A 24,583-nucleotide genomic window follows, 5' to 3' on the forward strand; every position below is an offset into this window, starting at 1 on the left:
TCTCTGTGAGTTCGAGACCAGCCTGGTCTACAAAAGCTAGTTCCAGTACAGGCTCCAAAACCACAGAGAAATCCTGTCTCGAAAAACCAAAAAAAATAAAAAAATAAAAAATAAAAAAATTAAATCCCTTGGAACAATGTCCCTTATATGTTACCAGATGCATAAACAAGCTCATTAACATTTTAAAGATTGCCTTTTAATATTTTTCTTGACTATTACAGTAGCTTCTCCTTATCCATAAACCATGGTTCCAGTTTCCCATGATCAACCTAATCCCCCAAACACAATGTTAAATGGAACATTCCAGGAATGATTCCTAAGTGTTCAATCATGTGTCTTGCTGACCAGCGTGGTAACGTTTTACACCTGACTCATTTTATCCTCATGTTGTACATGGTCACTGCCGTTGTAGAACATTTGTTATGGGTTTAATAGTCACTTGGTTACCAATCAGAAGTCTCAGTATCTCAGGTTTTGTGTTCAACTAATTCTTGCTTTATGTTAAGTGCTTCTATGTTAAAACACAGAAGTAATGAGACACCATAGGCATCAGAGAAAACAGAAAAGATGTTAATCCTACCATGAATAGCAAGGCTATTGGAAACAGGAGAAATTGTAGCATGTTTAGAATTTAATTGGAGCTACACTTTCAGGCGTCCACTGGAAGCCTTGCAAACTATCCCTCTTGGGAGAATGGGATTCTTGTGTGGTGAAATACATTCATATTCTTGAAGTCAGAGCCGTGAAACAAGATAGCTTCAGAAAGTCTGTTCATTCCTGGCCTTCCTTTCCTGTACATTTTTCTTAGATTTCGTGATAGATTTCCACTAAGTAATACATTCATGGTGTACGTTCAACTAAGCCATGAATTGTGTTAAAGTCAGTTATATAAGGAAGGGAGTTGGACTTCTTCGTGACAGGATCTGTCTGTACTTGTGACTCCTTTCTTGGACAAACATCAGTGTGCTTCTGTTTGTGGTACAAGAGCCATAGCACTTGAAGAAGAATCTGGCAAACACAGAAGTGGAAGAATACGTGGAGATCACTTCTATCCTTGAGGAAAGTATCCATACAAATGTAAGATTCTTATTGGAAAACCTAATTTTGCATTGAGAGGTTTGCCAGGGTTTAGTTTTTGTTAACTTTTTAAGCAGCACCATGAAAAATTTTGAGGGAACCCTGTTACCCTAGTGAGAGAGACAAGCCTGTGTTCACTGCCCTGGCTGGAGTAGCGCTCTTCAGAGCTCACCAGTTTACAGGCAACAAGTGTAAGCTCCAGCCCTACAACTCATGCTGCAAACCTCTGTTCCTAATTGATGTCGGTGATTTTGTCTAGTTACAAGGTAGAAGACTCAAAGTTTAAAAAAAATAATAATAAAGAAAGAAAAATCCTTTCTATTGCAAGAAAAGAAAGCAGATTGTTTTCATTAATTTTATGAGTGATTTTATTTCCATTCGCTGAAGTCTAGACCTGGGTTGGTGTGGCGCACAATGGGACAGAGGTCTGACTGGGAGATCCCAGTGTGTGTCACAGATGTGCCTTGTATTAGTGTCTCTGGCCACACAGCACACTCAGAGCTGATCTCTGCTTCAGCTGCCCCCTCATCTCTTCTCTCCTCATTTCTGTCCCACTGGGCTCTCAGGGGCTCTGCTCTTGTATTCTTCTGCATTTCTGCTCAGCATCCCAGGCTCACCCATCAGACCCCTGAATCCGTGCTCTGCTCTTCATTCTGACTTCTCGCTCCTGCATTCCTGCAAGTTTCTCCAAACTAACTGAACAGCTCATGATGACTCTTTGCTGACTTCAGGCTCTCTGGCCCTCCGTTGCCCTGAATGGTGTCACATGAGTCTTCCAAAGTGCTGTTTACATAATGTTGTCCCTTCTCAGAAATATGAAAGGAACCCCTCAGCTTTCTGAATTTGCATACCCTTCACAAGTGGAATCTGTTCTAACAGCATTTACCCCACAAAGTCCCCCTTTCTCTGCTCAGGCCCAATTCTATCTCTCTGACTATCATTACCTGAATTTTATTAAAATTCAAATTATAGGCAGCTCAACCATTTTTTTAATGGATTGCTATAGTCCTCCCTATTGCTAGAGGAAAGAAAACAAAATAAAATGCCATAGCAGATATATTGAGTATAGTTGTATTCTATTGCTTTGCAAAATGAAACCTCTTACTCACAATATAAATTGGCTGGCATCATATTCAAGTAGAAAAAGTAGAATCTGGAGCAATCAAACCAGAATATAAGTTTCAGCTTTGTCACTTATGAGATGTTGGATCTGAAGAACACTCTGTGTCTTGTCCAGCTGTATCTTTCATTAGGTTAAAAATAGACAGTTACATCACTAGTTGACTTCAGGAGTATGGATAAGATGCATTTTTTTCTCTAAGAATTTATGATCTCAATTATACATGATGGGTATTGAATCCTTCAACAGCCTCAGCTTTTCTGTGATGATGAGTCATTATACCACAGTACTCATTGTTGTCTAGAAGACACCAGCTCAGTCTCTGTCTTCACAAAGTGCTGCCATTGTCCCCTTGAGAATGAGATTTACCAATATAGATACAGCTGTATAGCTCTGTCTTGTGTATAAATGCATTTTACTAAGAGATAAATGTCCATTGCTTAACTTCCGAGAGAAGGCATCCAATAGAAGCCAGGAGTCAGAGATCTGGGAATTACTGAATGTAATTGCATGGCTTTCAAGGATTTGACCTGACTGAGGTTTAGAGGAAATGAAAAAAAAAAGATATTAAAAAGACAAAGACAGGGATATATGGATAGAAAATCTGAGGTTGGGTGGCCTGGACTCTTTTCTGGGGAGACTACAGCACTCCGGAATGGCAGTGTATTTGTTATATACAGTTGAATAGGGAGGAAGACAAGGTTTTTACATCCAGCAGAACCGGGAGGTGTGGCTATTACAATCATAAACAAGGAGGCAGGGTTCTTATATCCAGCTACATAAGGAGGCAGGCAGGTTTAGGTCATCTTGGTAAGGAGCGGTCTCTGTGGAGAGCAGTCTTCAGCAGTAAATATCTGAGGGGAAAAGGCTGCTGTGTACATAACTTTCTTCAGTATCAACAGTCACACTCAGACCTTTCGTTTCCTGGCTGCCCAGACCCAAATAATCACACAGAAACTGTATTAATTACAATACTGTTTGACCGATAGCTTAAGCGTATTTCTAGCTCTTATATCTTAAATTAACCCATTTCTATTCATCTGTGTATCACCACGTGGTTGTGGCCTACTAGTAAAGTTCTGTGCAGCATCTGGCATCTGTCTCCTGTGGCAGCTACATGGCATCTCTCTGACTCCGCCTTCTTTCTTCCTCTATCTGCTTGGAATTCCTGCCTTGCTTTATTCTGATAAGCCTCTGGCCGAAGCAGCTTCTTTATTCATTAACCAAGAAAAGCAACATATACACAGAGGAACTCCCACATCAGCGGAAGACTTTGCCATCCCCTGAGCCCCACTCAGAGAAGTCTTTGTGACTCTCATGGGTTCTTGACATGGCTATGCCCCTGTCAAACAATACACATTTACTTAGTACTTTTTCTGGTCCCCACAACCAACTAGCACAGAACTGTGAGCAGGCACTAGAGGTGATATTATGCTTTTCTAGAAATGAGCAGAAAGCCATTCTTTGTTATTTTCTTTGATCTCAGAGAAAGCAGGAAGGAAGCAAGAAAGAAAGATAGGAAGACAAATATGGAGACAAAACTATAACCTCATATTCTTGCATGGAAAGGAGCATCTCCCGCAGGTATCAGTAAAAACAGAAGTGCCGACGGGCAGGATGGCACCACAGCTAAGTGAGCTGTCTCGTGTGTTTAGACATCAGTCACACATTTGTAGGCCAGAAGAGGGCCTAAGTGCAACCGCAACCTAGATGACGTCATCCCCAGGTCCTGTGGACATCAAAGACAGCAGTCCCCCCATCTTAAATAACCTGCACGCCTCTTGGACCCACCTTTTGCTTAGTTCCCAGTACTTCTTCCAGTGTCTGGTATATCCTCAGCCCTGGAGTAGAAAATGCTTTTGACCTTGTAGGGTATCTGGTGTTTCATCTTGGCTCAGTCCAAGGCTATGGACACCATGGCTGTCAGGCACTAAAACAGCCAGGGTAAATTTTGTGTCCATTCTCCTCCAACCCTGTGCCAGGACTTCTAAAGAGCACTCTATGTTCCTCTAGTCTTTTTTAAAAATTTATTTATTTATTTATTTAAGACTAAGCCTCCGTCATCATTGAAAAGAAAGGCAAGAAATATGTAGAAAGTTTAGATTTCATTGTGCAAAGTCCACTTTTTCCTTAAATACCCCCAGCTTTGCCTTCATTGTAGAAGGTACCAATGTTTGAAAGTGCAGAGCGGCCCCATCTGCATAGTTAGAATCTTTCTTCGGAGTATTTCCTCAGCGTATCACAAACCAGTTCAGAGGATGGGCATGTAGAAATGGCTGGCAGCGTGTCACAGGAAAGGAGGAGGAGGAAGTTTGAGAAAGAGAAATGAGCCATGGTTTGCTGCCTTTCAGCTGGGAGAAAATGCTCAGAATCGGCTGTGTGCTCTGATTCTGAAAACTCTTAGTCTGATGTTCAAGAGAAGGGATGAAATAAATTTTTAGAGAAAATGTGTGGATCAGGGAACTGAAGCAAGTCTGTGCAAATTACCTTGGACACCCAAGCCAGCAAGCTGATCGGCAGGAGGGACAAGATAGGGGAGCACTTCGGTGAGGTTGCTATGGCAACCATATGCTGATTGAAATGTTTGGGAACTCGTGATTCACACCTGACTCCATATTCTCCTTCTTCTTGCGTGGCTCCTGAAGGTTTGAGGTCCTTGGAGTCTCGATGCTATCAAGCACCTTACAGAGAGCTGCCATGGACCTAGAAGTCGCTGTTCCCTGGCAGGGAAGGCACAGAATGCTGTGCAAGAGAGGAGCAGGAAGAGATGTAGAGAAAGTTTATGAGGGAAGTGAGAGTGAGCAAGGATCAGCCAGATGCCAGGCTTCCCAGCCACGTCCTGATACGCCACAACTCTGGTGCGACAGAACCAAAGTGAGGCCATGAGAAACAGCCAAGCCCCTGGAAGCAGATGGGGATGAAAAGCTGAGTTCTTGAGAGCTGGAGAAGCCCTGGCGGTGGTGACTGAAGCAGAGCTTCAGAAGGATGAATGGGAACACTTCTCAGCTTGCACTGCCCAGCTTCCTGCTTTCTCAGCTCTAGAATGGATTAGCAATCCCTGCTCTGCAGGGTTGCCATGAGTACTCACATTAGTTGTGTCTCTAAGCTTCTCTGCGAGGAGGAGGAAGATGGAGGGCAGATTCAGAAGAACTGAAAGTTTCAGCTAATGTTGAGTCTACCCCTCCTCCCCAGTGGAAAGTAACAGCTCGGGGTCATTGTCAAAACTATGCAAAACCTTTGGATTTATTTATTTATTTATTTATTTATTTATTTATTTATTTATTTATTAAACATTTCTGTCTCCTCCCCGCCACCGCCTCTCATTTCCCTCCCCCTCTTCCAATCAAGTCCCCCTCCCTCATCAGCCCAAAGAGCAGTCAGGGTTCTCTGCCCTGTGGGAAGTCCAAGGACCACCCACCTCTTTCCAGGTCTAGTAAGGTGAGCATCCAAACTGCCTAGGCTCCCTATATAGCTTGCTAAAGGAAGTGATTAATGAGATCTAACATTAGTAAAGCTCATTTCCATTTATCTTTCATCACTGATACTGATATTGATAAAGAAGGAGAAGAGGGGAGGGTGAGGGCTCTACTTGGAGAAAGGTGTTTTCTGCTCAGCTCCTCAAACTCCCATCATGTGAACAGGGACCCTGCCACTTCGCCTGCTTGCTGTCTCCTATATAGATAGAATAGTCTAGAAGAAAATGTGCTGCACAGCCTGGGATTTTAAAACTTTTTACCCTCGTCTTCGTATTTTTTTTTTTATCATAAAAGGGGAATGTCCCTAGAATGCTCCCTTTGGTCCCTTCGTGTACATTTCATGGTGACATTTCCCTGGCGCTATGCTGGGGGCTGACTCTAGTAGGAGAAAGGCTGCTTGATGCTCCAGTAGGATGGCACCCTGCAGAGATCCTTGTCCTGTGGTCTACAGATTTAGTTGGTTCATAGTACCAGAAGATCTATGAACCAACTGAAATTGTATGGTATACTCTGCATGTAGCTAACCATGCTGCTGTTTGGAGGAAGTTGTCTTGTGTTCACCTGGTTCTTGTGTTTGTCATTGATTGGTAAGGTGAGGATCTGCTGAGCTGAGAGCTTTCGCTCACTGCTAGCAGCTTTATTGACCACTTTATTGAGGTATTGGTGGCAGTAGAAAAAGGAGATGATATTCAAGAATTCAGTTTCGCAATTTGGATATTTATTCATCATTTTGGAAGCCATTCATGCCAGAGGTTAAGGCTGTACATGCTTGGATTTCAGAGGCAAAGAATTTATGGTGAAGATATTATTATAGTACAGGTATGTCCATAGCATAATAGGTCTCCAGGTAGTCACCACGGTTGGCTATTTTGTTGGGGTCAGTAGTGTTTGTACAATGTCATCAACTGCCCTTCTCACAGAAAGCTCTTCTTTCTCTTGTTTCCGAAGCATCTCAATTTTTCTGCTTGCACGAACTGTGGCTCAGAGCAATCCCCTGATGCTGATTCCTTCTCTTAGCTGAATCGCCCTTCCTGTCAGATCCCACAGTCAAGCAGAAGGCTGCATTTTCTCCTTTACATGCATCAAAGTCTAAAATTCAACCGTATTAGACTCGGTTTTGATAAGAAAGTGCTGAGTGAGACAAATTTAGCTTTACTACATTAGTCTAAACATGTGGGGGTTATATCCTGTTTGCCCCCAAATACTCCAAGATTGGTTATGAGAATTCTATTGACTGTAGTGCTGAAACATGGGAGGTTAGTAGTTAAAAATGAAGGTGCTTCTGAGCTGCCATTTCAGGACAACTGACTCCAGTGTTTGCCAAAGGAATAAAACCACTGTGGCTCATGAAGCTTATTGGGCACATCCTCTTCTTAATCAATAGACTTTCTGCAATATACTGTCTGTTTGATCATTATTTTCTAAATGGAGCTGGAATGATTTTTCCCTGTGATAACATGAAACAGCCAGGCGACTATATTTTTTTCCCTTTAATTCCAAATGACACCAAGTATTGAAAAGCCAGAGCTTTTGAAAAGGACTTAGCAGAAAGTCATGAGACGTGCTAGGTGCTTAGGGTGCCATTTTAATGCCAGCAGACTGGAAAACAAACAGCACAACCCAGACAAGACGGGGCTTTGTTCTTCAGCATGTCTGTGAAGAGGAAATGAGATCTTTCTGGGATGTGCTCCCCACTCACAGGTGTGAAGGAGGAAATGTCACATTCCTGCCCCGCTGCATTGTGTGCAGTGCTGGTGCAGAGCAGAGAGAGGCGCTGCCTAGACTCTCACAATATAAGCTCCATTCATGGCCTGCGCTGGGGCTTTGTTTCAGTCTGCCGCTGCTGGACGGTACAAAGGCAGGGAGCATCCCCTAATCCCAGGAGTCTGGAGCACGCCACCACTCACTGCATTTTCTTGCTCTGTTGCTAATGCAAGTGGGAAATCGACCCCAGGTCTGCAAGTGCTGTTCTTTGCTCTGGCACTCGACCACTGAGTTGTTAGCATGTCAACTGTTTTATGCCGTTGCGCTAATGTGAACGTCTTCCTCACCAGACATTACGGGCTTCTAATGTGCTTCAACTCCTCGTGCACAATCCACAACCACAGTGAATCAAGACAAAGTGACGATGTTTCCTAATTCGGTGCAGTTGCTCTTTCCAGGACACGATGGCATTTCCGAACTCCAAATGCTGCAATTTGAAAGTCTGTCTGAGGCTGTGCGTTAATCAAAAACAGGCGATCATGTCTGAATTATGAAGGACAGCAGAGCAATAAAGATTGGAGTTATTCTTGTAGTTTCTGCCTAACTACACAGACAAATGTAAAGACATGAATGAACAAGCTATTTACCAAGCACCTAATACATCTTCCCAGGGCATGGAAATCTCCAAATTGTCCCCAAGGGCTATGTTTTGCAAATTATAGTCCTTGGGAGGAAACTTAATTTCTATGTCCTCATTCATCCCTAACACTGAATATTTCTCTCGGGTACAATAAAACATTTCAGCATTTAGTGTTACAAAGCCTGGTACTTAGCAATTGCAGTAGACATTGGAAGATGAACCCTTCGATTCGGGGGCATCTTAAAGAGGATATCAGTTGCCTGCAGCCCTTAAAACAGCCACTCAAGACTTCAGAAGTGTGAGGAGCATGCGTCTTTCCCCGGGTTGGGGCATGAGGGTCCCCTGTACCACTTCACTACCGTAGCATTCAGTCTCAGCTCCTGAGCAGGCCTACAGACTTGTGCTTCGCCACCCTGGTCAACCTCTCGGCTCCCCTGCCTCTGTCTGCATCCACAGACTGGCATGTGGCAGATACCCGCCTGCGGCAGTGGCCACCTGCTGCCTCTCCCAGTCCTTGACTGGCAAGAATAACACCTTCCTCTTTCTGCAGACACTGTGTTTAGACTTTTACCTTTCTTTCTTGTTTTTTTATGGATATGTGTATGGTGGTGTGCCTGTGCATGTAGCCATGTTCACATGTGCGGGTTCACAGATGTATACACAGACAGATGTGTTCATTAATTGCTCTCTCCTCCCTCTTTTTTATTTTTTATTTTTTGCTGAGGCTGGGCCACACTGAACCCGGAGCTCCCCGACTTCAGCTACTCTAACTAGCTGGCTTGATCCAGTGATTCCTCGTCTCTGCTCCCCAAGCACTGGGACTACAAGCAGCCTCCATGTCCACACAAATTTTCCATGAGTTTTAGGGGACTCAGGTCCGGTCCTTGTCCTTATATGGCCAGCACTTTAGCTGCTGCGGCATCTTGTCATCCCCAGTCTTTCTGCTGGAGACCCACTCTGGCGGGGTTCAAATTCCAGCCAGGATGTGTCGAGTCAGCAGGGGAAAGGAGGAGGCTCACAGAATTGGAGAGTGAAGCAGGATGGCTGCCCAGTGATGGAAAAAGAATACACCTTTTATACTCTGTAGCTGCACATAGGATTAAATGGGAGAAAGGAGTATGTGAACGGGGTGTGGCTTGAAATCAGTGGTTGAGGAAATTAGTGCTGACCTTGACAAATTAATAGGTACCAGTCATATACTAATGGAGGGCTATGGGTTCCTCTTGCCAGAGACAAGAATGTCCCTTTTTCTCAAGCAGAACTTTCTTCAAGCACCCAGGGAATGGAGTCTTTGTTCTAAATGCTAGACCTTGGGAAAAGGGCTTTCTCGGAGGATCTGACACTCCGTTATGGAATATTGTAGTTTTTTAAATGGCTTGGTTTATCCAAAAATAGCTAAAGCTCAAAGTGAGGCAAGATGAAGCCAAACAATGCTACTGTGAACCTGAGTAGACTTTAGGAATTTATAATTTTGATTATCAAAGATACTTTATTTATCAAGCAGATGTTACGTTTCTAAATTTTCTAGAGGCCTGTTGTTAACTTGTATGGGAATAGGCAGAATTATTGGGTTATTTGGTTACACAGTGGCAGGGATTTTTTTTTCTAAATATTTATTTTGTTTACAGAGGCTGCCATTGTACATATTTTCATCCTTCAAAACCCCCACAAAATTTCCCAAAGGGAAAGGCATGTAGTGAGAATCATTAAAAACGAAAGCAAAAGGGTGCCAGAAAATTGTGATCACAAAGTCGAAATGCTGGAGCTTTGTCAAGCGGTACTGATCACCCTGTGGTACACGCCATCTTCCCATGCACAGTTCTTCACTGTGTAGATGAGTTCTAGAATAACAATTACACATCCTATTTTGACACGGGGACAGCCCTTGTCCTGGCCAAACTCTAAGGTTCTCTAAGTACCATACAGCTCTGCTACATGCTCCACAGTCTCGAGAAACAAAGGAGTCTTGTCGGCCATGCCTGCCTGTCCTCTAGCATGATGTGAAAGGAGAGTACCTAAGCAGCTTGCAACATCTGGAAATGTGGGCTTCAGCTCTCCCATACCAGTGCAAGTGTGTGTGTATGTTTCAGATCACCATTGGGACTTTGGCCCTTTACACTTTAAAACTCTACTGAATGTAAAAATAGGTATCCAGAGCAGGGCATAGTGGTTCCTGTTTGTAGTCAAATTTTGAATGGTGAGGAGGGATACAAAGTAATACAACATTTTTTTTTTCATGAAAAGTAGACACTTTGGTAGTTTGGAAGAAAATGACCCCCAAAAGGAGTGGCACTATTAGTGTGTGTGGCCTTGTTAGAGGAAGTGTGTAACTGTAGAGGTGGGCCTTGAGGTCTCATATATGCTCAAGCTACGCCCAGTAAGGCAGACCACTTCCTATTGACTGTGAGTCAAGACACAGAACTTTCAGCTCCTTCTCTAGCACCATGTCTGCCTGCATGCTGCCTTGCTTTCTGCCATGACAATAGTGGACCAAACCTCTGTATTAGAAGCCAGCCCCAATGAAATGGTTTCCACTATAAGAGCTGCTGTAGTCATGATGTCTCTTCACAGCAATAGAAACCCTAACTAAGACAGATGCTTAGTAAGTATTTCCTGGGAGTTTGGGTGAGAGTCAGATGGCGGCACTCCTCTACACTGCCCTTGGCAGACTCCTTTCCATAGCATAGTGACCTGTGATCATTTGGATTTCTCTCCAGTTAAGCATGGTGTCCCTGCTGTCCGTGTAGCACACGGCATAGATATGCACGCCCTCCAGTAGGTGGGTCTATAGAAAGTGCATCTGTGGAATGGCGGTGAGGCAAAGGTTAGCGGGCATACCTTCAACAGCCTGGAACAGAACGGGTCTCATTATGACCGTGATGAAAAGAGATGACTCCAAACCCATAGCTCTCCTGTAAGGGGATGAGTGAAAACTCCCAGTTCCATCTGGGGAGAAGGAGGAGGACTGCTGGGCAAGCTCCTGTCTTCTTGTCACCGAGCTTTCGCTCCTCTTGTCCTTCCACATTTATGGCTCATGTTTCTGGGTGAGAATGAGCATGTTTCTCATTTCAGCATAATAAAGTACCAACCAATCTTGCCATCTCTCTTTTCCTAGTACACTTGGAGGCCCCCACTTACTAATCCTGGTGCTCTTGCCAGGGTCCCCAACTCCTTCTGGCTTGCCTCAGTTTTAAAAACAAACCTCTCTTCATAGGCGTCCCCTCCATCCGGGCAAACTGGACTCTGTGTCTCCCGTTCTGTACGGGTGTGAGTCCTGCCATCAACGCTCTGAGCACTGAGCCCTGTGACAGGCTTCCTGCAGACAGTGGTCTAGAGGGCATGCAGCTGATGGTGAAAGGGATCAGAACTTTGTTTTTTTAAAGTCACGTTTATGGAAGCTTTCTCTTCCATGGGTCATGGTCTTCGTTCTGGATTCCTTCTCTAGAATAAAAATAGGAGAAAATGTCCATGAGTGAGTACAAAATACCAGTGTTTATATCTCATACTAATATGTATGTTCTGAGATGACATATTTTATAATCTTGAATATCATAAAACAGTAGCAACTAATGGTGCAAAATATGAAACTGCTTGAACAATTAAACCTAGCAGCTCGTGACTTGGTGGGGAGTGCACACTGGAGGATTTTGTAGTTCTCTGGTTCCCAGCTGAAACGTCCACAAACTCAGTGGTCTGCCTTTGATGAAGTTTCATGGTGCAACACTGGGGAACTTAGCAACCTGGTCACGGTCCATAGCCCTGAGCAGGTGAGCAGCAAACATCTCTGCAGACATTTCCTGGTGTTTTGTGACAGTGTCACAGTGTGTTCCCATAAGAATAGACATGTCTAGTACAATGTGACGTTCATGTTCCCAACTGGTGAGGGAAACCCTACAGTAAATGTTGTAGGGCCTTTGCGGGGAGAGGAGGAGGCAAACCATTATTACTTCATACAACTTGACAGCGTCATGCTCCCTCATGACAGGGACTAAAGAGTACCACAGCTTACAAGTGAGCAGGGCTTGAAGTAAAGGTTGAGCTACCAAAACTGGTAGAGAGGGGAAAATGCCAGAGGACTGGGACAATCGGGACAATTAACAGCTCATCCCAAGACAGAGCCTCTAGCCAAAGCAAACAGAAAGGAAGCATGCGGGATAGGAGGGTGGGGTGAACAGTGCCATGTGCCTCATTGGCTGGCTTGCAACTGTATTTATGTATTCTGCACATGGCTGTGGTTAGTTCATACTTGACAAGTATAGAATTAGAAAGAAATGCTCCATGATCCTGGTATACTGGCATCGTTCTCTGCTGACCAATCATATGCTATCTGTGTATGCTATAGAAGTTCATTTTCATCTTTGCAAGTTTTACTAAATATAATAGTTCACCAAATGGGTTCAAAATTATAGATGATCATACATATTAAATTCAGAACCCTAAGCATGAAAATATTTTTTTTGACAATAATGCTGCATGAGTACTCTAAAAAAAATAATGGGTTTACCCAAAATGGAGCCAAACCTCCTCTCAGATATTTTAATTAAAATTCAACGCGAACCTTTGTGCTTGTCTGCCCACTAAATACGATAAGCAGTCTTATGGGATTTGTGTATGTGCCCACTGCAGGTTGTGAAAATGCTCCCATTGCTCAGTTCCACGATGCTGCATTGGATTTGTATAAACATATCTTAATGGGTCTGTAATGTAAGAGGAGGGTTACAGCATCAGAATCCTGTTTAATTAACTTACACTCACTTGGGACCCAGTCACTTGTAAAGGTCTGCTGAGCAAATAGAAAGCTTCAAATAACAAGAAATCCTTGTGAAGAATCAGCCGACTTTGGTGACTACCTCTCTGTCAGCTTTGTCATTAAAATGGTTCCGGTGGGATGTTTTAGGCCTGACAGGGTTTTTTATATTTTGCATTTTATATACACCCAGTTATAATTTAATGTATTTGTAATACTTATTTTTATAAATATGTGTGTTTAAGACATGAATAATGACTTGGTTCTAAGGAGATCTCATCAAGAGTTCCTCTGTGCCCTCCTGGCACTCATTAGGGTGGGCAGCCATCCCAAAACTGTCAATCTTTTGTCTATATGTGTCAAAAATATGACCAGTGTTTGACGTTTACATAAACTTGATTTAATAAACAGTCACACCATTAAAATAGCACAATCCTTTCAATCAATACTAATTATACATCATATAATGCCTGGCCTTTAATGAGGACTTCAGTAAATGTTTGTTGATAATGATGATTATTAAAATGATATGTTAAACCCATCTCCTCATTTGAGAAATGCTTTGTTTTGAGATGTCAGACTTGCAGCTTTGCCTGAAGGTTTTCTAATTAAAATCACCACTTTGGCACAAAAGCTTAAAATGTGCAAAGTTGCTGCAATTAGTGAATTGTGCGTCCATATGGATGTTACCAAACAGCTTTCAACTTAAAGGATTTGGGCTATTTCGAATGATGGACCTTCTGGTGAGCTTAAAACAAAGCCTGTCTTTCTCTGTATTCGTTTTAATTAATAATATCTCGCTGGTCTCAAAGATGTGTTCTCTTCTGTAGGAAAGGAGCATGGTTCTCACAAACCAGAAATAAGTTTCTGAAGTAGGTTTGCTAAGTTCCCACTTCTGTGTATTTTACAGTCTCTCCCATCCCCGGAGAGTCAGCACAGGGCAAGAGAAACTGGAAAACTCTGATTTCAGATGTTCTGAAAGAAAACCTGTATTTCTAGCTAAATCATAACATGAACTCACTCAAAAAGATAGTTATTTAAACCGTCAGCAGATTTTTCTGAATTGATTCCAACACTGATTTAAAAAAAGTTCAGAATAAAACCTGTCCGTGTGGCGTGTACGTGCACACAAATGAGATGGTGTGTGTGTGTGTGTGTGTGTGTGTGTGTGTGTGTGTGTGTGTGTGAGTGATTATCTGGCCTTACCCCCAGTACTTCGCAATTATTGTCATTTACATTTAATTCTGTGCAACAGCACATTGTGTCTGAAGATGAATAGCGTACAAAGTTTTACTTTGGTTTTCTTAGTGCTTTAAACAAACAGAGCCTTAGAGATCAGTTGGTGGCCCTTCCTAGACACTTGCCATGTGAAATCTTGTAGACAAGAAAGATTCTGAACTTTCTTCTCTAGGAAACCAGAATAAGTTCTACAGACAGTTACGTGCTGTTGTAAAGGCTCCAGTTTCTAAATATTTTCAAGCCCCTCCGTCAGTACCCTTAGGAAAAGAGTCTGGTGGCCACGCGACTCCACTGACAGGAGTCCAGTTTTAAATACATGTTGAAAAGCCATGCAGGTAAAGCAGTTTATTGGAAATTATTTATTGAGTAGTTAGGAATTAAATGATCATAAAGAACTTTGCAGTTATTGGAATGTCTCCGCGCATATAGGAAGATTAATTCATGTAGCCCTGAGCGGGGAGGCGTGGGTCCGCTGAGTCCCCCAAGGAAACCACCCCACAACATGGCCCCGTTGGCTTCCTTCTTTTCCCCTTTGTCTATCATGGAAGTGCATTGTCTGACTCCTCCAGATTTGGTGCCAAGTCACCCAAATTTTTCCACATTATCTGAGTTGTTTTACTTTCTTTTTCCAAACATGTAGTAGTTAGATACTTATCTTTAAATGCCCCTGTGCCTCTACGTGGCTCTCTCCATCAGAGAGGGCATAACCATTAGCAACACTTTACCTCGGAAGCAGATAAAAGTAAACTCAGTTAAATGATATTCCTTTGTTAAAAGAGCACTTAGTTGTCTGATAAATCCTGCATGAGGGAGCTTCCTTTCTGTCAAAAGTTAGTGTTTCTTCTCAGTTAAGTAGAGACTTCTTCAGGAGTCTTAGCAATAGAGGAAATAACCGGTCACCCCTCAGCCACACCTACAACCTGATAGCATCCTGTCCGTAACATGGGTGATTAAAGAAAAACATATAGTTGTTTTAATTTTGAATCAAAATAACCACTTTTCTCTGACAAGGTTTAGAGGGAAATGATTTTAAAAAGTCTCCTGTAAAGAAAAGACTACTTCGGGGAGGGACGGTGACCAGACAAGGGGGGCGGGGGGAGCAGGAGAGCCGGCAGTGAAAATAAACACAAAGCCATGGAGAAGGTCAACAGGCCAGTGTGAACCACAGGCCATCTGATCACTCCGAACACCCTGCTCTGGGGCCTCGGCTGCTTCTGCTCTCCCTCCGGCATGGAAACGGTGCGCATGTGTGTACTGAGTGGTGTGTGTCTGTACACACAAAGATTTATCAGAGAGCACAGGGGGAATTAGAAAGCACCCGGCCTGGTTTTAATCTGAGTCTGTTTGCTTGCGTTTAGCACTTAAGGGCTTCTACATTCCGCTTGCTCAAAAGAGTGATGGCGCACTCCTTGCTTATGCCTCAAATCAGAAATGCATGAGGTGCAGCTGCAGAGATAATACATTTTCCCCAAAGGCTTTGGCTGAGCAAATTAGGTGTCAATGGGGTGCCCGCGCAGGCAGTACTCTCTCTAATTAGTCTCTTGAGCCTAGTTGGTGGCGGGTACGAGATGATCTAATCAATTGGTCTGTGTCTGATGGTTGGTGTAAAAATCCTAGCAGGCAGACTCTTTCCCACAGGTCACCCACCTGCACAGCACGGCTCCTCATTTTCGTTTCTCATCCCCTCTATCACATGACGCGGACAGTTGGTTTTAAGAAAATTGAATCCAAAAAAATATCTAGTTCATAGGGCGCCTGGGTCAGAACAAAGTTGCATTATGGGTACCAGTGATTCAATTAATTAATATTTATAGCTGAGACGCTCTATGTAGATACTTCTGAGTAAGGATTCTATCAATCGAGTCAATCGAATCGTCTTTAAAACACTCGTTTTAGAGAAGGCTCATTGTGGAAACCAGATAAAAATGGCGCCCACCTGCCTTGTGATTTACGTACTAGGATTGGCTGTGCGCACTGGCCATCCATCCAGCTTATCCTTCGTATTCACTGTTCATTTGCATTGTGCGTCCAATGTGCTTTATTAACAACCAAATGTAAGGGAGATTTACAGTTGCATTGTTACTTGTCTGTCAAAGCAAATCTTCATTCCTTCAGCCTAAATCCCCACCTGTGGAATACCTGACTGCACTTAGATTCCTAAAATTGTTTTATGTGCCTTCAGTAAAACTTGAACATAATGAAGCCCAAGTCAAGAGGATGAGCATCCCGTTCTCTGTTAGAGCATTAGGCAAGGAGATGGTGTGATATGAGCTGTTCAGAGTCATCACAGAGGAGGGAGGTGTGCTGTCATGGGCGCCTCCTCTGTTTTCTTGTTCTTAGATTCTTCCACTAAACGCCAGAACTCAAAACTAACCCCTGCATTGATCACTTACCAGCCAATTAATGCTCATGTGTGGTCCTTGCTATCTAATTCTGCTACCCCTTAGGTTAGGCATTTATGATTCTCCTAGAGATTTCAGCCAGAGTCAGGTCAATGCAAGACCAAATAAACAGTCTCAGTGTGTAGAAAACATCTTTAATGAACTCAAGGGAATAGTAAAGTGTATGGTGTTAACAGAACTTATTGTTATGTGAAGTAACATATACTTGAAATCAAAACATTCCTTTTGAATATAATATAGTAGAGTAAAAAAGTATGTTTTTCCTATACCAAAGAATAAATCCTTCCCTCTATCCTGACTGGTGGTGGTGTGTCTGCCAATAGCTTTCCTCTCTAAACCGAGCCAAGTGGGCACTGCGGCTGAAGTAGCTGCCTGGTACTGCCTGGCGCAGCCACGGGAAAGAACGATTGAGCTTCAGGGAGTGCGCCATTTCCACCCATCCCTATGCTTTCAGATCCCTGCTTTTCTTTACAGTTCTTGGTCAACCGCTCACCATGTGCCTGGGTTATGCCTGTGCCCTGCTCCGGGTACACCTCAGTTTAGTCGGCCATTTAATTAGTCCCCATGCATGGAATAGAAAGGGCATCCCTGTCATCTGCTTAATAAGAATGTCAGAATTGGTAGGGAGATAGTGTTGTGGGAATACCATAGGGTCACGTGCTCTCTCTCCTTGCTCTCAAGGACCTCAGGAAGAATTTTCATGCAGAGCTCAGAATGTGTACTGATGTAACAATGCAAAGGAGCAGAGTGCATTTTCTCTGTTTCTCTGGGAGGAAGGGGTGGGGTGGGGCTCTAGGGGTATTTCCATGTCATCGCTCTGCTGTGGTTGTGACTTCTTCTAGAAGAGACTTAATGAATGTACCTATGAGTGGAAATGAGGGGTGAATTCCTATGGCTAGAGGATGCTAGGCAGAGCAGCAAACATTTGAAATACCATTGGATGAGTTGAGATTTGGAGGTGGGAAAGGGCTTCTGTGCAGTGTCTCCCCAGCCAGCCAAGGCCTCTCCAGAAACGTGATTTACATCCCCTCCACTCAGGTGGCAGAGAACTCTCAAGAACAGAAGGTGATCCCGACTTCATGCCATACCCAAAATATATGAACGAACTGAAACTGCAGGAGGTCATACAAGAAAACATAGGATCTAATCTTTCGGTTCCGCTTTGCATTTTTTTAATGTGACACCAAAAATATAAGCAACACAATATAAATATGTAAGCTGAACTCGTTCAAATTCCAAAGTATGTTGTCACTGGCAATCCATACCAGAAATTTATTTTCAAATTGTATATTTGATGAGAAATTAATGTCCCGAGTGTACGAAGAACCATAGCTCAGCAGCAAAACAAAATGAATGATAAAGTGGGGAAAGACTGGATATTTCTCTGAAGAAACGTTTCCATCTGGCAGATAAGCTCATTAAAGCTATGTTCAGCACCACTAACTATTAGGAAAGGCTAATCAATAGGAGTAAGTCAGCCATCACAAAATAATTATAGCTTCAAAATAAAAAAAAATAACAAGTGTGGGCAGGGGTCTGGTGAAATCCAAGCATGTCTTTACCGTGGGTGGGAAGCCGAACAGTGCCCTCACTATGGAAAGTTGTGTCGTTTCCCAAAACTTTAAAAGTTGAATTTCTGTTTGATCCAGGAGTTACACCTGCAGGTGTATAAGCAAAAGATTCAGATCTGGTATTAGAGCAGACACTCACCATATCCAGTTTTACGGCAGCCACAGGGTAATACAGTTCAAGTGTGTGTTAACTGATGGGTAAGGACTGTGTGATATAGCCATATAATGAGACATTACCTGAACATTTTATAAGATAATGAAGTACTGGTCCATACTACAACATGGTGAACCTTAACAACATACTCCTAGCTGGGAGCTGCCAAATGCGACAGCTCACACATTGCCCTGCTGCTCTCAGAACAGGTAGCTCCATAGACAGTCAGATAGTTGGTGCTAGTCAGTGGGTGTGGCAGGGGACCATGCGATGGCTGCTGGGAATGGCATTGCCTCCTTAGAAAGTGCTGAGAGAAAAACGGTTTTACAGGATTGTGGTTGGACCAAGTACCACCCAGTTATATGCCTTCAGATGGTTGGTTTTGTGTTATATGAATTTCGTCTCCCTTAAAGATAAAACTGAAGGTGAAGGTAAAATTCTAAAACATCATCAGGGTAAGTGAAGCTCAGTAGAGGGTAGGGGTAATGTTGTTCTCATGTATCATAAGTATAAGAATGGAACTTCTTGCTCTCTTGGTTCATATACCGCTAGTTCCTACAGGGCAGGGAATGTCCTCAATGCTGCAGCCCATGGGAGCAGCATCAGGACAAGGGTCTCTGAAATAGATCTCCGGGGGCAGCCCTGGGTAGGCAGAGATCACAAACAAGCTTCCAAGCCTAGTTGTTCTGGGGTGAAGGAGAACTGAAGCATTAACTCCTTCAACTGTGGGACTTGACCTTGAAATGAGATTCCCCCCCCCCCCAGATGTCCTCTTTCCTTCCCAGAGTTCAACAAAGATGAGTAAGAGCTTTTTAAAAAAATGTATGGAGAGATGTACAAGGAAGATTCCTTCGTTTGCAATGACAGCCTTGCCTACAATGGGTTCCCAGTCTCAAGCCAATGTCTTTGGGAGCTTGAAGGCGTGTGCGGAAAGTTGGGAAGGGGCGCCACACTGGCCAGCTTCCGTGCTGCTGAATCTAATGTAACTGATAATATGCAACCAAGGAATTACATGGCTGGGTTTTAAAGGCGTGTGTGTGATCCACTTTTCTCTTTCACATTCATACAGACACACACGATGCTCTGTCCCAATGAGCTACTGCTCCGGGCACTTAATTCAGACCAGCATTGCCTCTAATAAGTTAGGGAAGGAATTTAGTTGGGTGTATTTATCTCTAAGTAGTCCGAGAGGAATTTAGCCCACTTAAATGCATGGGCGTTCAGTGTTTCAAGGGAAGAAAACAGTCAGGACATTTGTTTATCATTTTTAGGAGAGGTTTTCATAGAGGAAATTGTTCTGCCTCCAGTGGATGTGCTTGGCGGAGCTGCAGAGAGCAGCAGTGGTTCACTCCTGCCTGACCAATTTTAATGTCTCAAGCAATTTAGTAAAAATGAATGATGGAAGTTTTTTTTTCTTAATGCAACAGTTTTCTCTTTTCCTTCTTCCAGGATTAAGTTGTCATCATTCTGGGAAGAAAAAGAAGAAGAAAAATACAAAAAAGAAAAGACCACTAATGAAGTGGCCCACAGTGCTGGGCTCCTGGACCAGTTCCCTTCTGCCCCCTGTGGTGGATTTCACTTACAAGAAAATTGAGACTGGCAAGACCCTGTTTTCTCTGCAATTTATTTAAAACCTTGCACGCATTTGGATACCTTGTGATTTCCAAGAACTATGTGAAGATTACGCTTTGCTTACTGATACGTGGCATGTATTCTTTTCAGTCTTTTGTGTTTGATTCTGTTTGATTTCCCTCTGCTGCACAGTATCCCTGTGACGGGTTTTATGCTTTCACCAGCCATGTCTTAAATACATTAAGACAACACATTTGGTGTTCACACTTCCTCTGTAATGTCTGCACTTGAAAGCCACACAGTGGCATGAAACAATGCGTGTTTTCTTTGAGAACAGAATACATTGTACGACCACCAGGAAGGACATTCTTATTGCTAAGACAAGCCCCATGTTCTGACGGACTAGACACCATGGTCCCAGACAGCAGGACCCTACGACTTGTTGCTTACTTTCGAGGACATTTGGAAATGTGGGCTTTCTTTTTTTACTGGAATTGTCCCCACATTTATGGGCGCCCAGAACTGCTTAGCATTTCCAATGGCATGGCTGTTTCTGAGCAGGCTGTAGCTAGAGAAACAAGCACCAAGAACAAGGATGAAGATGAAGGCTTCTTTTTTCTTTTTTAACCTGTAGAAAGCAAGTCAGTTTTTACATGTGTTCTGGGTCTTGTCGACATCTGATTTCTTTTCCCCATCAGCTCTGTTATGCTCTGTGTTTTTTAACTGGAGAAAATAGTGAGGAATATCTTTCTTAAAACTTGGGTGCAAAAAAAAAATCTGTCTGTCAGGGCGAGTCCTGGGAGCTGTCTTTGCCAATTAATGCTTAAAAAGCAAGTTTAAAAATTATCTAGAGTTAAAATTTTGCTCACTTACAACAAAGCACCTTTGAATCGGATTGTTCAGACACATTCCAAGCTGCTCAGAAGGCACCGCTGGGTACCAGACTTTAAACCACTCTCCTGTAATAAGTGTTCAAACTCAGTTCTTAAACAATGCGGGAATTTTGCTTTAAAAATAGAAATGGCAAAGAAAGGCCTGGATTCCCTTGTTTTAAGGCACTCTGGGGCTTTGGAAGATGAAGTCTGTGTCACTGGGAGACAGGACTCAGGCACACATTGCACCTTGGTCTGGGGGGAGCTGCCCGGTGCAGGCGTCTCCCACAGTCAGCCTCACTACAGAATCCCAGTAAGGAGGGGCTGAGGGCTGGGACAGTTAGGAAATGTCACAAAAAGCATGCCCCTTGCACCTCTGGACACAAATCTCCACACATTGCTCTGTGTTCTACTACTCCTGAGAAAAGAGAAGAAACTACAAGCTTGAGATGTGTCACACAGTTTTAGGATCAAGACCAGGAATTATGATCCAGTTTGACAAGGGCTTTCTGATTCTCGAATGAGTATCGAAGCCAGTAGTCAAACCCAGAATGTCCCTGGAAGTAGAGGCAGGTTCTTAAAACCCTCAAAGGCATTGTCTCTGAGTGATAGGCACAATCAACCATCTAGCCTATCCAGAGGGAGAAGTACTTACAATCTCGAAAACACAAAGCAAGGAATTGCTTCCCGGATGGTTTGAAAGAAGGCAGAGTGTCTCTCAAGGTGACCCCCGTGTACTCTTTGCTACCTGGGAATCATTTTAATACCTCTTTCGTACATTCCTTCCGCGGGAAGTCTTTTCAGGTATTTTGACTTAAAGTATAATTAAATTGGGAGTTCTTTAAGTGAGGAGAAAACTTTACAGGTAATTAAAAACAGCCTCCCCTGTGGTTTGCTTAGAATCCTCCATTCATCTGGGTGGCAGGGAGGAGGCATCGTGTTTGTACTGCACCAAGCGTAAGTCAGGTGCTCCATGCTAATACTGTTGGGGGGCTTCGTAAGTCAGGTGCTCCATGCTAATAATGTTGGGGGGCTTCGAGTGAGCGACATAAAGGCCACTGGAAATCCGTGCCCTTGTCTAGACAGCGTCTCCTGGGAAGGAAGCACAGCACTGCTCAGTGTGGGGTCTGCCCCAAGTCACGCCCGCCTCTCAGGTTAGCAGGGTTTTAGTTTATGTCCTTGTCATCAAGGAAGGACATCCAAAGTTTCCCCCCAACCCAACCTGGCACAGTCCTATCCCCCATACCCTGTTTTTCTCTCCCGCCCTCTCTGAGGGCATCATGAAAATCCGTGCAGACGGCGTCCATTAACATGTTAGTATACAGTAGAGAAAGTGCTGGAATGCTGGGGAGATTATTTTTCTATGAAGGACTCGCTTGAGTTTGGACAGCTGACAATAGCACTAACGCCTTGACGTGGTGATTTTATCAGCTCAACCTCACTGCACACAGTATTTGGAAAGGAAGTATGGGACTCAGTTTCCATCTTCTTAAGGGGAACACCTTAATTAATTAATTATTGAGACATACAAGACACATAGGATGCAAACATGTGCTTGCTGTGCCAGGCCAGAAAGTAGAGGGGTATGAAGGAGGGCCAGTCGTCTCCCACCGTGCAAGGGTGAGAATCTGTTCCCAGCTCTCAAGTGATTAGAAGTTTCCGAGGGAGCCTGTGGGAATGTAGGAAAACCTGGACCTCTTGGTGCCCTGTCCTGTGTGTATACGACATCCACTGTAATCAGCACCCTATGTATGCGTCCACGGCAGACACCCATCTGTGAATAGTACGGTTTGTAATCTTCTGTTATATAAGAGGATGTTTAGGTTGTACATACTGGGGTAGATCGTTGCCTGCCCCTATACATAGAAAACATGCTGCATACTTGTGCATAACCTCCTTCTCCATCCCCGGCTTGTACACGGGGGAAACTGTACGTTAGTCTTCCGTTTCCTCATATACCAAACGGGAAAATTTTAAATCTCCAACGAAATAGGCAATTTCCTATTCTCACTGCCCCCTTCTCACAGCAGCGTGTGTTAGAGGCACATATTAAATCAACACCCTTGGTTTGTGAGTGGACTTTCGGGTTTTTTTTCTCATTTCCTTTTATTTTTCCCATCAGGCTTCAACATGACACATAGCAAGGGAGTGGGACACTACATGTTGCCTATGTGTTGCCGATTGTAATTTGTCTGTACTATGAAGGATGTAATGGCTTGTCCACTGTCATTGTTGTTTTCTGGAACATGATACGGAATAAAGTATAGCCAAATCTGCAGATGTCATCTTGCTACATAGCCCTGTGTGTCCAAAGCAGCTGAAGACTCAACACGGTTCTTCTCAAAGAGTGACGTAAGAGATCGGGTGCGCAGTATATGGGAACAAGTGGGTTCCTGGAGGATTCTAGAAACCCTGCAAGTCTTCCCCTTTCTTTCCTTGCTGTGCCAAATTTGGGGTAGAAACTCGGGGGCCCTGTGCACCAAATCTGTGAGCCACAGGGCTTCCCCTGGCTCCGTGCTCATGTTCCCACATGTTCCCCGTAGCCCACACATCCGGAGCCTCTCTTATTTGTTGGTTGCGGTCGTCTCTATCTTTTACCCACGTCTGTCTGGCCTTCCACATATCCCCATGTGACCTCACGTGTGAGGTAAGTGGGTGGCCCTCCCCAGCAGTCGGTCAGACTCTGCCAACGTGCTGGGAGGCAGTACTGTTCTCACAGGCCAAGCTAGTGTACATCTGTGATACCACCCAGGCCCACGTGACCAGGAGAGTACCAGGAGCCCACACTTGGATATCAACAACTTGGGAGATGCAGCCTTTCCCTTTTGTCACAACCCCAAACACGCCCACATGGTTTCCCAAGTTATTGATGAGGGTCATGGCAGATACAGTTTTCAGTGCACAGAAGGTACGTGCTCATTCGAAAGTGTTTGCAAGGCCGTGGTCCATTTGAGACGACCAGGACCCTCCTACCCCACAGGAGCGGCTGATTCCCCTTCCTTTGCTCTTCTGTAGCCCCTGGGTGTTCTAAGTCCTCCGCAAAGCCACATTCCCATAGTTGAATAAAACAGTTCCTAGCCTATGTATATTCCAGCTCAGGTGAGCCACGGCTCCTCGGCCCCCAGCCTCTCCCACTGCTGTCTCTAAGGCACAGAGGCACCTGGGTAAATTCGATTTGAGACAGTTGCTCCATCACCACCTCTGTATGTTGAGTTAGGGTTCTGTGTACATGTGGCCTTCACAATAACCAAAGTAGCAATAGTTTGCAAATTGGGGGATCCATAAGTTACTGTGGAAAGCAAGCAAAGTCACATAACTGTAAAAAGAATAACCTGTCCTAGGGAGGTGTTTAAAGGAGCCAAGCAGAGGGCCCTCTTCACTCCCCCTCGGCAGCTGGCATCCATTGCAGCTCTTAACTGCCTGCCACCGTTGGCGTAATCACGGGAGCTCTTCATAAACCAAAGGGGAAATGTGGCACTGGAGTCTACCAAAGGCAAAGAAATACATCTGAGAAATATTTTTAACTTTCTTAAAGTGGTGGCAGAGGTGTCAAGCACCCTCTGAGTTCCATAATTACCCAGCATTCCTTCTTTTCCAGCAGGGGCTGTTCTATCTCTGGCAGGATGTGATGTGTGCCGTCTGAGCCGGGCAGGTAGAGTCTGGAGGACAGCACTCTCACCATTGCTTCTGGCTCCCGGAGTGTAGAGCAACCAGAGGGGAAGGTGTTGGGGCAACCTTATGCCACCGGGTTAACACGTGCAGTTGCTGAATAATGGCAGGCATTGTAAATGCCTGCAATGAGGACCCCACAGTGGCCCAGCAGCCTGCTGCTACCAGTGGGTGGTGGCGTTATGGGCATTAGCTCTGAGAAGCTTATATAGCAGAGGGGCTAGGATAAAGGACACAAATCAGGAGAAAACTGACAAGATTAAAAAAAAAAAATCCAAGGCCTCGTATTTACTGTTCATCCCTCTTGCTCTCTGTGTGTTGCATTGTCTGTGGTGAGTCG

At 44.0% G+C, this 24,583-nt stretch overlaps 1 protein-coding gene across 4 annotated transcripts in view; it reads left to right on the forward strand.

The window, feature by feature from the left end:
* Positions 1 to 22,854, forward strand: part of Cdk14 (cyclin dependent kinase 14) — a 534,756-nt gene extending 511,902 nt beyond the window's left edge. For all 4 annotated transcript variants that reach the window (XM_005358306.2, XM_026784637.1, XM_005358308.1 and 1 more), the window contains one exon: positions 19,580 to 22,854. The gene's annotated coding sequence lies outside the window, so the exon portion shown is untranslated. The remainder of the gene's footprint in view (positions 1 to 19,579) is intronic.
* Positions 22,855 to 24,583: the final 1,729 nt, after the last annotated feature.

Source organism: Microtus ochrogaster, chromosome 26, assembly GCF_000317375.1.
Source record: "Microtus ochrogaster isolate Prairie Vole_2 chromosome 26, MicOch1.0, whole genome shotgun sequence".
Lineage (NCBI taxonomy): Eukaryota > Metazoa > Chordata > Mammalia > Rodentia > Cricetidae > Microtus > Microtus ochrogaster.